Source organism: Esox lucius, chromosome 11 (assembly GCF_011004845.1).
Source record: "Esox lucius isolate fEsoLuc1 chromosome 11, fEsoLuc1.pri, whole genome shotgun sequence".
Lineage (NCBI taxonomy): Eukaryota > Metazoa > Chordata > Actinopteri > Esociformes > Esocidae > Esox > Esox lucius.
Window position 1 is genome coordinate 6935421 of NC_047579.1, and position 16244 is coordinate 6951664.

The 16244-nt window shown below is 37.7% G+C and overlaps 1 long non-coding RNA gene across 2 annotated transcripts; it reads left to right on the plus strand.

Moving 5' to 3' along the window:
• Nucleotides 1–689: 689 nt before the first annotated feature.
• On the plus strand, nucleotides 690–7260 carry LOC105008179. 2 transcript variants are annotated; one of them, XR_002196436.3, is made up of 7 exons: nucleotides 690–1695; nucleotides 6057–6143; nucleotides 6224–6340; nucleotides 6417–6703; nucleotides 6776–6835; nucleotides 6922–7052; nucleotides 7141–7260. It is a non-coding gene; the product is annotated as an uncharacterized LOC105008179 (long non-coding RNA). The 2 variants fall into 2 exon arrangements; XR_827620.4 differs by having other exon boundaries at nucleotides 6250–6340.
• The last annotated feature ends 8984 nt before the right edge of the window (nucleotides 7261–16244 follow it).

A 16244-nucleotide genomic window follows, 5' to 3' on the forward strand; every position in this document is an offset into this window, starting at 1 on the left:
GGTGTTTTATTCTCCTTTCCAACAAACCAACTCGGGGAAGTGTTAGACTTCAACACATGTATCATTGAATTTGGCTCCTATGGGAAGAAGAGCCTGTGAAGGATTGTGGGCTTGGAGCCAGATGGCTAGACAAACAAGGATTAGAACTGTCATTCTCAGCACGACCCGAACCAGGCCTGACAGCTTGGCCCGATGCCAGAAGATTAACGCATACAGAGATTTTTCAAAAGTGATTTTTTGCTTTGACCTTCGAGATCAAAACTAGTGATAACTTAAAATATATTTACGATCCAATCAATTTACTATTACAGATCTATTCTACTAAGAAAGAACCCCTACATACAGATTCTCAAGGCGATAGCGCTTTAGAACAGGGTGCATTTAAACCATTGCTTGGTGTTTACAAGTGGTATAATCTATGTAAAAATTTGTTCAGCATAGTCAATAGAGGTACAGACATTTCTACGGAGTTTGAAGTACACGGCAAAGTGCTGAGAGCTGTAAGAGTGGCATCTCAAAGTCAGGATACTCAAGTTAAGATCTCCGTATACGGGTGTACGGTTTATAAAGTTGCTAATGCTTCGATTATAGTTGGTTGTCCGGGTATTGGTGACGTCGCAAAAAGTGAATTTTATAGAAAAAAAAAGAAAAAGAGAGATTTAGCTTCCCCTTTCCGACAAGATGGCGGAGTGAGCGGAAGCAACCATGCAGGCTCTGATAAAATAGTTTAATAACGTCCTAATATCGATATTTCGGGCAAAGAAACCTACTAGTAGTGTGGAAATTACATCCAGTATTAACTGAATTTTAGTTTTTTGATGCGATAAAGTTACTCTCTGTCAATTCAAGTGTAAATAAGATGGCTAATACTAACCAAGCAGATACAGGGCTAGCAGAACATGGTTATAACTTGACCGCTCTCACGGAGGCATATGATGAGTCAGAAATTGAAAACATGTTGGTAGACACTACAAAAGCAAGGTATGAACACACACCGCTGCCCAGCCCGAACCCCAAGAAAGCAAGAATGAAGGCGAAAGACAAAAGCAAACAAGCAGATGAAATCACAAACGCAGTGATTTTTGGTGCAATCCAAACCTTAATTAAGCGTTTTGACGAGCAAGATCAAAGAATGAAAAACGTTGAAAAAAGAATGGAGGAAAATGCACAAGCAGTTAAACAAAACAAAGAAGATATTCACAGAATGAAAGAGGAAATTAAGGATTTGAGAGAGGAGAACAGCTCACTGAAACAACTGAGTTTGGAGTAAGCCAGATATGAGAGAAGATGGGAGCTCAGACTAATCGGCCTGCCAGAAAGAGAGAGAAGACACAAGGGAAACAGTGATTGGATTTCTTACTCGGGTAATTCCGCTGTCTGTGGAGAAACTTCGGGGGTCAGTGGACACAGTGCATCGTTTAGGAAAGAGGAACGACGCCGCTACTAACAGGTTACCCAGGCCGGTGATCATCCAGTTCGCAATGCGGACTGTTCGTGACAAAGTGTTGAAAAGCTCGAGAGAGGCAAGAGTATGTAAAGAGATGAACATCCAGTTCAAAGAAGATTTTTCAAAGGAAGATCACGAAGCGAAGAGAGTGCAAGAAGCCAGGAAAAAGGGGAAAAGAGCTTTCCTAAAAGAAGGCTATGCACTCATTGATGGACTGAGAGTTGACCCATAGCTGTTGATCATGAAAGGTAACGTCTGGACTCATGTTAAAGTTTTTCAAGGTTATCATTATATCAGATGGAAACAATCTGATAACGTTATCGATGATAAGCTAGTTACCAGTCATTTAAGGAAGTAGGGTTTTGTTAAAATGTTATTAAGGAAAACATGTTCACTCCTGCATATTAGAATGTTAAAGTTCGTACGGTACAGTTAAACACTCTATTTCTTTTTCTATCTTTGAATGTCAGGGGGTTAAAAAATAGTGTTAAGCGTAAAGCAATTTTTTTTATTATGTGTTTACGGTTATAATACCAAAGTGGCTAATAGAGAATTGTTTGAGAAACTTGCTATTATGGTTAACGAATGGAAAATAACTTATAAATCAGTAAATGTGATGGGGGGAGACTTTAATATATCACCTGATTCATGGTTAGACCGAAAACCCCAAAGAAGTACACAGTCTGTGTATAATGACACGATATTGAATCTGTGTACAACAACAAAGGTGGTTGATTACTGGAGAATAGCTAACCCGAATAGCATTCAATATACATGGTTCAACCCCTCAGGTAACGGTCAATGCTCAAGACTAGATTATTGGCTTATTACTAGTGAGTTATGTAAGGATGTTTTAGACTGTATCATTTCAGCTTCCCCACTTACGGATCATTGTATGGTCACTCTCTCTTTATCCATTTCTAAAGAACCTCAGTTCTCTCCTAACATTTGGAAATTCAATAATGATTTGTTAAATAATGATAGCTTTTGTCAACAGGTGATGACTCTAAATGAAGAGGTTGAAAAACTTGACACGTCATGCATTAATAAATGGGAATGGTTTAAATTTAAGGTCAAAATAATAGCCGTTGATACAGGAAAAGTTTTATCAATGATGAGAAAACAAAAACAAAAGGAATTGATTGGAGAAATAAATTTATTGGCAGTTAATCCACAAGTATCAACTGAAAACACAGCAAAACTTCAAGAGTTACAATCTCAGTTAGAAGAGTTGTATGCAGAAAAAGCAAATGGAGCTTATATCCGCTCAAGAGCCCGGTGGATTGAAAAAGGAGAAAAAAGTTCATCATATTTACAAACAAACAAAGAAAAAATGTATAAGCTTGAGATTAATAATATTCTTATTGAAGATCATAAAGAAATCCAGAACAAAATTTGGCTTTTCTATCGTAACTTTTATACATACATTTAAAAAAGAAGATTGTGATTCTTTATTTGAAAATATTTCAGATAATATTCCAAAACTAAATGAGGATGATAAAAACTTAATTGATGACAAGTTGACTATAGCAGAAATAGATGTGGCATTAAAACAAATGAAAAATGCCAAATCACCAGGTATTGACGGTTTAACAACAGAATTTTTAAAGCATTTCTGGAAGGATATAAGGAAATTATTATATAATGCATTTTTGGAATACATTCAGAAAGGGAGCTTATCTCCTACAATGAAAACAGGATTAATAACCTTGCTGCCTAAACCCAAGAAACAATTGTTATCTTTAGATAACTGGAGACCAATAACTCTACTATGCACCGATTTATAAGTTATTTGCCTTGGTTTACGCTAATCGTCTAAAACTTGTGCTAGGAAAACTTGTTGAGGAGTTTCAATCATCATTTATTAAGGGAAGATGTATCCAAAATCACATTAGATTAATTAATATGATCGATTATAATTCAATGATCAGATAGCCTTATTTTATTTATAGATTTTTTTTAAAGCATTTGATACCGTGGAGCACGAATTTATATTTACAACTTTGGAGAAGGGTTTTGCAAGGTTATTAAAATGTTATATAATGATATTTAGTTATAGTTATATATCCCTCAATCTCGGGATGACTCCTAGAATAGAAATTTTGTGTGGAATCAGACAGGGTTGTCCAATTTATTTCAAAATTGTTTATATTATGCACTCAAATGCTAGCTTACTTAATTGTCAACCATCCTCAATTAAAAGGAATAACCATTTGTGGCTATGAGTATCGAATCAGTCAATTTGATGATGATACAGTAATATTTTTAACAGACAAATCTATAATTGAGAAAGCCATGAATACTATCTCTTTTTTTTCACGAGCATCGGGTCTGTGCTTAAACCAAAAAAAAAAATGAATTGTTACCTTAGTATTCGTGTGATGAGGAAAGTATAGATTCCATTCCAATTAAAGCTGAAGTAAAATACCTTGGTTTAACAATATCTAAAAATTCTAATACAAGAGAACTAGTAAATAGTATGAAATAATCTCTTAATCATTGGCTTATGAGAGATTTATCTATTATGGGCAGAATCCTGTTGACTAAAGCAGAAGGCATATCTAAACTAATTTACCCATCTTATTCCCTTTATGTTTCTCCTAAATTGATAAAAAAGGTTAACTCTGTCATTTGTAATTTTATTTGGAAAAATAAAACTCATTATATAAACAAATCCCAGATGATTAAAGATAATAAAAATGGAGGACTGAAAGCCACTGAATTTGAATCCATGATTGGAGTACTCAAACTGAATTGGATAAAATCATATTTAACACAGCCTAATTCAATGTGGTTTCATATACCAAAGTGTGTATTCAAGAGAGTCGGAGGACTGGAGTTCTTGTTAAAATGTGATTTTGAGAATTCTAGATTACCAATTAAGCTTTCAAATTTTCACAAGCAGATTTTGCAATACTGGAAAATGAAACTTCACACCTCATAGATCCACCTTGTGGAATAATACGACCATTATGTTAAATAGGAAATCATTATTCAAACGAGTGGTTGGAGAAAAAAGTTTCATTTGTTGCTGATTTGATAGATGAAGCTGGTCAATTTATTCAATATAATTCTTTCATAGAGAAATTTGCGGTTCTTTTAGAGAATTTGCGACAACTGCGCCCTCTGCTGGTTCACCTCCCCCTGCAGCGGACGGGCTCCAGCGTTCGACGTCACCGGCCTTCTGACACCACCGTCCGTCTCATCATACATTTCACCTGTGTCCTGTTTAGCGCACCTGTTCCTCCTCCTCATTATTCCCCCCAGTATATATGTTCCCTCTGCTCCCCCTGTCTTTGTGTATTATTGTCTCTGACTATGCAAAGAGCTGTGCGACGCTTCGTGCTCGATATATATATATTTCCACTGGATAACATTAAAATATTCTTCTACCACGTCGTTCTCCTGCTCCTCCTTGTTCCAACCCCCAAAGCCGTGACAGAATTTAATACTGTTTGTAGAGCAATCCCTACTCCACTAAAACAAATGATACAGAACACGCTTACATATTCAAAGGTATCTGTTAGATTGCCTGAGTTGAAGATTGGAGAACTGTACATTTGGGATAAAAAGTGCAATAACAAAGTAATTGGAAATGTATTTTTCAATTTCAATACACCAACAAAAGTAAAGATTACTGAAAATGAAACATTCAGTAACAGGTTTTGTTATTATCTTAAATGGCCAATTATACCTAAAATAAAGGAGATGCCGTTTAGAATCATCAATAATGTTTATCCTGTTGCTGAAATCTTACGGAAAAGATTCAGTTTTGAAGTAGATTTATGTGGATTTTGCTCAAAAGAGCCTGAAATCATTGAACATTATTTTTTTTCTTGTCCGGTCACACTGAAATTCTGGCAAGATCTTTACAGCTGGCTAAGTATTGGTACTGATATTCCTTTACTAAATGTATCTCAGGTTTTGATTTATATAGATGGTCTCTCTAAAAATATGTCATTGATGTTAAACGTTATTATTTCCTTGGGTAAATATCATATTCATAAAAGCAAGTGGAATAACAGTAAACCCTCTTTAACTTGTTTTAAAAATGAATGTAAGAATTATCTAGCATCCATTAAATACTTATCCAAAGATAATCAGTCCCTTTGTAAACTATATGAAAACTTGTATGAGTCTCTTTCTTTCTAAGATCTTTTCTTTTTTTTCTTTCTTTTTTTCTCCCTTGCAATTTGTAAGCATAGGCGTCTATGCACAGATATACGAATGAAGATTTTTTTGTATGCATATGATTGTTCCTTTGTAAATTTTGTAAATGTATATGTTTCAATAAAATAAAAAAATTAATAATAATATTTAGCTTCCTCGTGGACGACTGGGCCGTTATTTCTCTTATGCTTTACAATATTCACAACTTTTTTAGACAAAGAGATCATTTAAAACGCTGGGGCCATTTGAATAACAGATGAGTTAATCTATAACGTTGGGATATTTAAAATGACAAGCTTGACACTAGCATACATCTCTCTCAAACCTGATCGGATCTCTTGACCTGAATGACCCAGTGTCAAAACAGCAATAAAATAGGTAGGTAAACAGGTCTCCAAAAACAGTTATAGAGTTTCATTATTCTCTCTTTACCATTCAGTCATTCGTTGAAGAACACAAGAAAACGTCTCTCAAGAAAAATCTCTCGCCAATTCAAAAGGATATTGCTCCTTCAACACGTTAAAAGGTACAATATGATGCTAATGTAACATTATATTTAACTAAGATGATGATGAAAGCCTCTTAAACAGGTTTCTTAACTCATAGGTATTTTCGACCTGTCGTTTGATCAGATACATTCAGAAGTAATCGACTTAACACAATCAAGGCCTGAAGAAGAGGCCGAAACTCCAGACGCTTCCTCTCCATCAAGATATGTAATAGGTGAGATTTTATTCATTTATTGATTTAATTTCAATATAATTAATTGTTTTTTAAAACTGTAATGTTGTTTTTACAGCTGACACTCCGCCACCGAAATCAAGATTGTGGTATAGACCATGGAATCTGCCCTCACATCAAGTTGTTTCCAGGCGTATAGAGGAATTTAATGGTGAAGATGGAAATGACCAGCTACCCCCCTTCGGTACTAATCCCAATTCTCAGGACAATTCACAAGTACTCTACGCTCGGACTATTCCTCCTTCTCCGAAGTTCCTCCTTCTCAGATTTCAGCGCAAGTGCATCGAAGTTATTAACCAAGCTCTTGCTCTGATCCAGGATATCTGCAAGAAGTTGCTACTTACGGTAAGAATTTTATAAAAATAAATCATTATTCTACGTACGAATCATTTATCGTTTTAAAAATTGTAATTCTAGATTCTGACGAGGCATACCGAGAAGCTCCAGAGGAGCAAAAAATCATAGCAGGTGCTTACGGTAAGAATATTATTAATTGTTCTGTAAAATAAAAGAGCATGTTATGCCCCATTCTAAAAATTCTCGCTTTAAATGTTTAATTACAGATTCTGACGAGGCGTACCGAGATTTACCCGAAGTCCTCCTGGGCCCTGCACAGAATACAACCAGCAAAACTGTTTCTCTGCGTAATTGCCGACAACAAATACTAGATCGTATTCTACCAAGCGCTAAAGCTGTAAGAAATGGTATTATCTTAAATGTTATATATTATATTGTAAAACGCAATACAAATTTTTCTAATTAGGTCTATTTAATCCTTTCAGACAATGTAGCTGTATCAGGCTCCAAAGATCTGCAAGATGGCAGTGCTCATCAATCATTGTTTGAGAGTTCTAATGGTGAAGAGGAAGCAGATCCACATTTGTTTTTCAGAAAAAATACGGCATGGTTTGTAAAAGCTAGGGAAGATCAGTTACACACATGTATACTTGATCTATTAAGCTGTCAAAGGCCTCAAGATAAAGGTTTCTGGAAAAACAAGCTTCCATAGCCCATAGGCAAACATCTGAAAAATGGATCCGAAGCCAGATCCAAAACACGATTATAAGGCCTTGATAGATCAAATTAGATCATTAAATCCTACTTCTAACATAACACCATCACAACATTTAGATACGGAACCATCAGAAATTGATTATTCAGCGCTGTTTGAACAAATGAATGAGTTAATCCTAGAGCCATCTGCTTCGAGTCCCGAGGCATTACACACAAACCCTGACAATGATGCTCTGATTAGTCAAATAAAAGAGTTAAATCCTGAACCAGCTTCTCACATGACACCGCCAACTCCTTTAGAACCACAGGCTTCCCATTCAGGTGTTCAAATTACGGAGTTAAATCCTGAACCGTCAACTCCTTTAAAACCACAGGCCTCCCATTCAGGTGTGAATCAACAGGGTATATGTGTTGATAGAAATGTGAATATTGTTTATCGCAAATTCAGCAACGTTGTTCTGGATATGCTTGAAAGGCTTGAACAGTCCAATTTATCAATCTTAGCCGATAAAACCCTAGAACTGATTGTGCAAATATTGGGAACTCCTCAGGGTGTGGACGGACAGAGGAGGAAGGCTGAAACTCTTGAAATCCGAAATAATTAACAACAAAAAGGAATATCTTATTATTCCTCGGAATGCTGACGACAAATTATGTTTTGCCATTTGTCTGGCGCATTTATTGAATCCCGGTATTAGTGATATAGAAGGTCTAAAGATATCTGGGTCATTCCTGGGATTCTGTAATATTTCAACTTGGACTTTTAAATTTTTTAACTACATATGATTACATTTCTTAATACCCCACATTATTAGGCACATATCAAACCTTCAAAAAATCATATTTTCCCATCTCAGGCATTAAAGACTTTTTATTATTTTCAGATTTGTACACCTTTTTTTCTCAACCCTCGTAACGGACAGAATTTAATTAGTTTAAACAGGATTTTAAACAAAACTTGTTATAAAACATCTATCTACTGCTAATGTGTCCCTCATACCAATTCAATGACTTCAAATGTAAAATATATGATAATTTTCACATTTGCATGTGATGGAAGATACAAATATCCAAATTGTTTGTCCGTGGTCTCTTTTATTTTAGTAAGAATTTTTTTTATTTAGATGTTTCACTAAAACCAAAATTTTACTGTGTTATCCCTTAACATTTCAAGTGGTAATCAGCAAGAAATGCTTTAATGCTGAGTATGTCACATTAAACACTTTTTTTTGTTAGCCGAACCCCCTTGACCTCAAATATTGATATGAAGAACCCCCTGATTCTCTGATGTTGGTTAATAGTCACATGGCATACAGATAAACAAATTAAATATTTAAATATTTTTAGCAAGTGATTTATTTTAATTTTACGATTTTATTAATTATTAGCTTTTCATCAACTAGATCCCCCTACAGTTCCTTCACATACCCCATGGGTTTAGAAGCCCTAGTTTGGGGAACCGTGCATTAGACAATTACACATGCTCTAAACTAATTTTCTACTCTCAACTTATGATTCTTCTGCCTGTTGCACTTCACCTTGACAGTGGCTGTCGTGGCATCTCTGGCATATGTTCAGGACTTTGTGGTGGAGTGCCTATGTTTCGTAATGCTTCTCTTCTTTCCTTGCTTCTTGTGTATGCTGCTCTTGACTCTTTGCGCCTCTGACGCTGTGCTCTCTCACTTAGGTCACTATTTCTTTATTTTTTCCTGCCTCAACATTCCTTTTCCATCTCTGCCTCTCTCTCTCAAGGTACTGTGGCCTTTTTTCTGGGTCAGCATCTCTGCGTGCACAAAACTGCCTTTGCCTCCCTGCTGCTGATTTGGGTGCCATTTCTGACTAGGATGCCTGTTGAAGTTTAAGTGGACACATTACATCAAACATTTTATCTACAACAAAAATGAGTTATGATTTTTGTAATAATATATTTACTGAAATTAAATTTTTAAATTGAAATCATTGATTAAATTAAGTGAATAACTCAACCCTGTCACAAAGTTTTAAACCCCGAAACAATGACATATGTGATGGGGTTGAGTTTTTTTGCTCAAAATGGCCACTGCTCTTAATGTGGTGTATAAGAGTAGGCCACATGGCAGCCAATGAAATAAGTATATTTTTGATTTCTATTGATTAAAATAACATTTTGAAAAAGTCATCATTTTTCATCTTAATTGTATGTGATGGGGTTGAGTTGATAAGCAAAAAATGTATAAAAAGTGTAATATCACTCACCTTCTTCTGCACCATGCTGTTCAAGACATAGACATCTTATATAAAGGCTAGACGTCTCATGGCGCAGTCACTTCCGGCATCACCGGTGGCCATCTTGTCACAGGCAGGCTTCCTGGCGGGCTCTGTGGTACCTGATGTAAGGTGAGTGATCAGCACGAACACACATACTCTTATCTCGCTGAAACCTTGACGGATTTACAAACGGTTTGGTTTTTTACAAACGTTATTAACGTGGCTATAATTCTGAATGCTTGAAAATGTTGAAATGTTTTCTAGAAATGACTTAATCGGGCAGCATAGTTATGCTTACTTGCGCATGTTGGCAAGGCAGATACCAGAATTGAGCTGTTCAATTATAAAGGTTTTACTGACACCAATGACGGTTTTTATGACAACTAATCTTTTGTCTAAATTACAATATTTGGTTGTAGTTATTTGTTGTCTAATAACAATAAGCTTTGAGTGAGACCATTGGCAGCTAACGTTACAGTTTAGCTGCTAACCAGAAAAATGTTGCACATGATTTTCAATCAGGTTGGTTCCTGTGCTGCTTGAAGGACAGCGATATGTCCTGACCTACAGGTTCAGTCAGGACCACTTGGAACTTCTCTTCAACTCCATCAGAGCATCTGGTAGGGTTCATAATTTATATTTACCAGCCGCAACACTAAGTGACACAGTGTCAGCAAATGCTTGTATTGTTTTCAGTTTGTTGGTCCATATGTTTTTTTTTACTTTTGGTAAAATGTGTTTTCTGAAGACATACACCCTAAGACATACACAATACCTGGAAGTGTCACAAACCATTTTGAGTATTTAGAAAAATGCCTGTGTGTTTGACTATTTGTTTGCAGAACGTATCATAACTGATACAGTCTGAATTGTATGATAATGTCATTCAACTTATTTTATGCGGAAAGATCATTCGGGGGTGGCTAGTTACAAGCCTGTCAGCTGTAGATATGTCCTCTGCAGCAGGAGGAGAAGATCTTCCATCCCCGTTTGCTGACATTCCTGCCCTAGTACATGATCACAGCTACCTTCCCGTCCACTTCGATGGTCTTGTGGACAACGCTCTCGTGCACATTTCAGGTGAAGGCTAACTGAAAGTCGATTTTTCCTATAACCAAAAGTGCCAATAGTCAAAATCTGGAGAAAAACAATCTCACGATTGTCCAAAAAGAGAAGTGTTCCCTTAATTTCCCCATGCTTTTTAATTATTATTGTTATAAGTTATGATGTTACTAACTCAAATTTCAGGATTTGTTGTGCGACAGGCTCTGAAGAAGCTGTCGTGTAATGTCTACCGTGCCAGCCTGGTGACAGATGCTGCATCTGCTGCATCAAGGACCAGAGCTACCACCTGCTGACTTTAAAAAAACAATGGAGGTCTGGTGATTCCATCAGAGGAAACCGTGAGTGTCGTCAGGGCAGCAGAGTGGGTCATTCGGCAGTCATCAGGCAGTACCAGACGATCACAGCCCATCAAACTTCTTGAGGTTGTTTACATTGTCCGAAAAAGGATCGGTTCAGAGGTTGTTTGTGTTAGGGGAGCACATCGGCGAGACGCAGTATGGGATAGACAGCCACCACCATATGTTATAAAAATGTATTGTGTCCCTGTTTTTTAAGTTAAGGCTGCACCACATCTCCAGAATTACAAACCTCAGCTTACAGAGCAACAATATTCGACAAACTTAAAATTTTCAAAGGGCATTTGCCCAAGGTATGTGTTTTCAAGGTACTGTCGTCTTTTACTTCAACAGTAGTGTAGTTCTCTCTACAGCATTTCTTTTTTTCATTTCATTCTCATCTTTTTTGGATCAACATTTCTTTTTTGGATATTTGTCAAGGGGAATCATGTACCTATATATTTTTTTTGTGTGCAAATAAATGTCACTTTTATAATAGTTTTAAAATAGAGACTTTTGTGTAATTATTCCATATTATTTTATAGTCATTCTATATCAGAACCCCTGACATACAATCCAAATAGTCTACATGTAACATCAGTGTTACCTTTCATTTGATTTTATTTCATTATGCATCCACATCAAGAGGTTGCCACACAGTAAGCATTTTATTGTCAGCATTTTGTCTAACCAAAAGTCCTATGGGGAGTTTCCATAGGGCATTTTACAATACGCATGACCATATCTTGGCAAATAATGGTCTGAAGTACTCAATTTCATTCTATATTGATCTGCTTTTGCACACAGCTTCACAAGACCTGGTGCTAGGGCTCAGTTGTGTTTCTAAAGTCATATCAAGTGACCTAGAGGGCTGAAATGTGGTCAGTTCAGAGATGCTTGTTATCCGGCAGAAAAGAAAAAAAAATGTTTTATTATAATAGTACAAAAGCTTATATGTCATGTTGCCATTCTGTACACTGAGTTTTAGTAGCCTATTCATTGATTTAACATAAATACCTTGTGTTTGTATATTCATTACACCTATCTGGTTCTGTTCAAGGATATTTTCATATGGAAGTGCATGGTTTTAATGGTTCATATGTATGCAGTGTCATAACTTCAGCTCTGACATTTATAACAAACCAAACTGTTTGAAAATCGGTAGAAAATTTAGCAAGTTATGGTTATTTAAAAAGTACATGCACCATAAAACACAATGTTACGAGTGAGCGAGCGGCCTGTGGCAAGATGGCCGCCATGTGCGGACGTCGACCTCCATTGGCCAACAGCGCGGACAAGGTATCTAGCCTTTATATATGATGTCTATGGTTGAAGAGAGCTGAATGATGCATCTTCCTGTAAATGATGTCACATATGGGTGGAGTCTAAAATATTATTGGCGGAGAATGGTTGGCGTGACAGGGTTGAGTTCAGACTGAGGGACTTAACTTTATAAGTTGTTTTTTATCAAATATCTTGCTTTTTTTTTATGTTATTTTCAAAAGCAAAGAACACAAATAAATACTTGCATTATGGCCAAAAATTATAGACACTGTGCACATTTTATTAATTATTTTTATTAATTAAGTACAAATTAATGGAAGAACCTCAGGGACAAGCCAAAATGCTTGCTGTAAGACAGAAATAAGATTTTTTTTAATGATACAAATTATTTAAATGTAATAATTATTTGTATTCATTATAAAGAACATCCCAATGTATTGTGAAAAGCTTTTAACATTTCATTTTGGAGAACCACCACTTTCAAAAATCTTGGGGACTGAAATATTACCGAATCCCAGGAATAACCCATCTACAGAACTTCAGAGAGCAGCGGGCTTGTGCATTTATGAAACTTTAGTGTTTTCTGATATAGACAAATTTGAAACCTTACTCGACATCAAAGTGGTGGTTCTCTATCACAGCAGGCAATCTCGAAATTCCAAAACACGTTACAACCCCATCCTCAAAGTTTTTGTTTGTACAAGACAATTAACAACATTAAGGCATTCTTGGGTGCTCCCTACATCTGTCGGTCATGTCATACCGGCTTTACGCGATTAGGAGGGCACTCCTGTCGGTATAACTGTTCAGTATGCATTGATGAAGACTGCCCACATCAACCCCTGCAGCTCACAAAGTGTTGTGACTGTAATCATATATGTTGTTCAGCTTACTGCTATGAAAAACACAAGTTGGCCTTATGGCATCCAGGGACAGGTAATTTTGACAGTTGGTGTGGCATCAATAAGAGATGTCCCTTATGCCAGGGTAATTATAATCTCAAAATGAATAACCCTGAACCACATAAATGTAGCAGAAAACGTTGTCCAATATGTAAAGGGCTTTTGGATGACGTTGGTGTATTTGAAAAGGTCCACGAAAAGGTCCAATCTTTGAATGAAGAGAAGCCATCAGAAAAAAAATTAAGTATGACTTTGAAACATGACAGAATGACTCAACAGGTTTTCACCTGCCTGTATTTGTGTCCATCATGTCCTTTGAGGGTAAAAAGTGGATGTCTCAGGGACAGGACTGTGCCCCCCTCTTTTTAAAACACTTTCAGAAAAAAAAATATAGAAAGTACACTTTCATAGCCCATAATTCAAGAGGTTATGACTCCTACCTTCTTTTAAACCCCTTAGTTGTGCAAGGCGTAACTCCCACTCTTATAACACAAGGAAGCAAGGTGTTGTGTTTTACTGATCATGTATCTGATCAATGATATATTGACAGTCTTAGCTTTCTTCCCATGAAACTCTCTCAAATGGCTGAAGCTTCCAATTTGAAACGGCTGTTAAAGGTTGGTTTCCAAATTTTTTCAACTCTGAGGAGAATCTCAATTTCATAGGTCCTTACTCCGGTCCTGAAATGTATGGAGCTGATCAAATGACCGTCAAAGAGAGAGAGAAGCTTATGACATGGTATGAGGCAGTCCATCATGAGACCTTTGATTTTCATAAAGAGATGGAAATGTATTGTCACAATGATGTGGTTATCTTGCGTGAAGGTTTTCTTAAGTTCAGAGAGGAATGAATCAATGACGCAGGCGTTGATCCCTTGAGTTGTATAACTATTACATCAACTTGCATGAAAACCTATCATACTCATTTTATGATTGAGGAATCTATAGCCAATCTCTCACCTGATAACTATAGAAGGCAGTACACACATTCTAGTGGTTCCATCCAATGGTTGGAGTACCTGGCTGATCTGTATTCAGCATGCCTTGAAGGGGGGTGTAAAAAGTTTGGCCCTTATCATGTAGATGGTTATGCAGTCATCGACGGTGTTGAGACAGCTTTTAAATACAATGGATGTTTCTTTCTCAGATGTACATCCTGCTTTTCGCCACAGGAAATGTGTGCTTTAACCCAAAAGAGCTTTGGTGACATGTATCTAGAGTTCCAAGACAAACAGAAATCCTTACGGGCTGATTATGGTCTGAAAGTGGTGGTTTTGTGGGAGCATGAGTTGGCTCACTTGAAAAGGTCTGACCCTCAGGTTCAATTTATGGATAATTTTGGCCCCCCAGAAATGCATTATTTTGTGGTCGCACCAATGCTTTGACTTTAAGGCATTTAGCCCAAGAGGATGAAGCCATGGAGTACAGTGACTTTACATCCCTTTATCCTCATGTCATGAGCAAATACCATTTTCCTCTGGGCCATCCTGAAATCATTCATAGTGACTTTGACTTGCCCTAAAACTATTTCGGTCTGATTAAGGCAACAGTTTACCCTCCTTGGGGTTTGTTTCTTCCAGTGTTACCAACCCATGGTCCTAATGGGAAGCTTTTCTTTTCTCTTTGTCACACATGCAGTGACATCAATAATCAGCAACATCCCTGTGATCATTCTGATGAAGAGAGATCTCTGACAGGTGTATGGGTTACAGAGTTCAATAAGGCTCTAGAGAAAGATTACATTGTGGCTAAAATCTATGAAATGTGGAACATTGCCAGAAAAGAGTATATCAAGACTTTCTTGAGAGGCAAGCTGATGGCTTTGGGTTATCCTGCATCAGCCGCCGATCAAGAGAGCAAAGACAGGTACATTCAGGAGTATTATGACAAAGAGGCCATACGTTTGGATCCTGAAAAAATCATTCAATAAGGTTAAGAGAAGTGTCTAAAAACGTTTTTTGAACAATTTGAGGGGAAAGTATGCAGGGTGTATGTAGGTCGCTGTATGCTGAAGATGGGGCACTGTGGAAGAGGGGTAGTGAAGTATGTTGTCAAGAAGGTTCAGGAAGCGGTAGAAACATGGGCAAGACAGTGGGGTTTTAGGTTTTCAGTGGAAAAGACAAAGGTGGTAATTTTCACAAGGAGGAAGGTGGGTGATGAGGTTGAAGTTCAGTTGTATGGGAGGACTTTGGATAAGGTTGAGGTTTTTAGGTTTCTGGGTGTCGTCTTTGAGGAGAAGGCAATTGTTGATTAATTACTGTGTAAATTTGCAGGGACATGGGTGTTTGACCCTACAAAAGAGGTGTTGTTGGGGTGCTGGGAACACTGTGGGAGGGAGATCATGATCTTTGGGTGGGTGGGGGACACCCTGGGAGAGGTAGGTTTCAGAGGGAGGACATTTAGTCCTATGCTGGATTTGTCATTGAGACTCCTTGGGTGATTCTGCCTCCAGTGGAGGATCTGGGAATACTGGAGATGGTGCGAGAGGATCGGTTGGGCCTCTGCTTAGCCGAGGTGGTTAAGAGGCGCCTGGAGGGTGGATCCCCAGAGTGTGTAGTTAAGAGGTGTCTGGAGGGTGGGTACCCAGAGTGTGTAGTTAAGAGGTGTCTGGAGGGTGGGTACCCAGAGTGTGTAGTTAAGAGGTGTCTGGAGGGTGGGTACCCAGAGTGTGTAGTTAAGAGGTGTCTGGAGGGTGGGTACCCAGAGTGTGTAGTTAAGAGGTGTCTGGAGGGTGGGTACCCAGAGTGTGTAGTTAAGAGGTGTCTGGAGGGTGGGTACCCAGAGTGTGTAGTTAAGAGGTGTCTGGAGGGTGGGTACCCAGAGTGTGTAGTTAAGAGGTGTCTGGAGGGTGGGTACCCAGATTGTGTAGTTAAGAGGTGTCTGGAGGGTGGGTACCCAGAGTGTGTAGTTAAGAGGTGTCTGGAGGGTGGGTACCCAGAGTGTGTAGTTAAGAGGTGTCTGGAGGGTGGGTACCCAGAGTGTGTAGTTAAGAGGTGTCTGGAGGGTGGGTACCCAGATTGTGTAGTTAAGAGGTGTCTGG